Here is a 1,469-nt window from a genome sequence, read left to right on the forward strand (position 1 = left end):
TAATTATTTTCCACGTCTAATATCTTTAGTCGCACAAAAGACATGGTAGTGGCATCTTTACAGGTGACAATTATACAAGTTTTGTACGTTGAACTAAATATTAGAATTAAATATTTAAATAAAATATTACAATTTATTATTATACAATTCTCGTAATTATTCAACTTTAATTGAATAACTCTAATAGTTTACTAAGCTATATATATATATAGCTTAGTAAACTATTAGAGTTATTCAATTAAAGTTGAATGGTTACGAGAATTGTATAATAATAAATTGTAATATCTTATTTAAATATTTAATTCTAATATTTAATTTGACGTACAAAACTTGTATAATTGTCACCTGTACAAGTGCCACTACTATGTCTTTTGTGCGACTAAAGATATTAGACGTGGAAAATAATTAGTACATCGTATAACATTGAAGCAATTGATATAGTTATTTTGCAAGAATTATTCACAGCAGAAAATGCTTGGGTTGTAACATGCAATTACAAAAAAGGTTTTGCTAGTCCGGGTAGAATTCTAAATGTCACAGTTAAAATTTATCGTTGTTTCTTGTATCTGCTAGAAAATGGTACGTAGCAGCAACATTCTAACATTATCTGCAAACACATTTAGGTTGGTGTGAGAATTATAAATTCGTTTGTGTCTCGTCGCTTTTTATCTGTCAGTTTTTATAAGAAGTGTGACTAGTTTTAATCTGGACGGGCGCCACAGAGGTACTTTCTTGCTAAATTTCGCAAATAGCTCCGACAAAAATTCTGTATCTGTCATCTATATTGATTAATTCTTTATGGTAATCAGAGTCATTTTAGTCCATTTTAAGAAATGCTCGTTCCTCAGAAGCAGCTGAATACTGCGCCTTCCTCTCTTTAAAAAAAACTTGGAGTTACTTTTGGTAGTGGAGAACTCACAGCCCGTGAACTGCTAGGAAAGGCATTTATTTTACAGAATGGCGAGCAATTTAAGTCGCGCGTGGACACAAATGGCCCTGTTTACCACTCGACGTATGCCAAAAGTGTAAGCTCCAGCTTGCCGTTTTCTTTTATTCAACTACTTCCTACACAATTACTTTTACAAAAATAATAAAAAAAACTTATTTTTGTTGTATAGAATGCATTACAATATACGATGAATATCGGTGTACTATTAGGACCTTAACTTAGTTTCCGCCCAAAAAATACTGAGAAAAAGCATTTATTGTAAAAAATTTATTTAAATCATTTCAATGAAAGTATTTTCCATCACTTTCTACAACTTTTTGCCATCTTTCTGGCAACTGGGCGATACCATCTCGATAAAACGATGTTTGTTTCGAAGCAATCCATTCGTCCACCCATTCTCGCACTTCTTCAACATTTCGGAAGCGTGTACCACTCAAGCCGTGCTGCATCGATCTGAACAAGTGGTAATCAGAAGGCGCTATGTCTGGTGAGTACGCTGGGTGAGGAAGAGTTTCCCATT

This window comes from Odontomachus brunneus, unplaced genomic scaffold (assembly GCF_010583005.1).
Source record: "Odontomachus brunneus isolate Ranch 3 - 2012 unplaced genomic scaffold, Obru_v1 Obru_scaffold_133, whole genome shotgun sequence".
Classification (NCBI taxonomy): Eukaryota; Metazoa; Arthropoda; class Insecta; order Hymenoptera; family Formicidae; genus Odontomachus; species Odontomachus brunneus.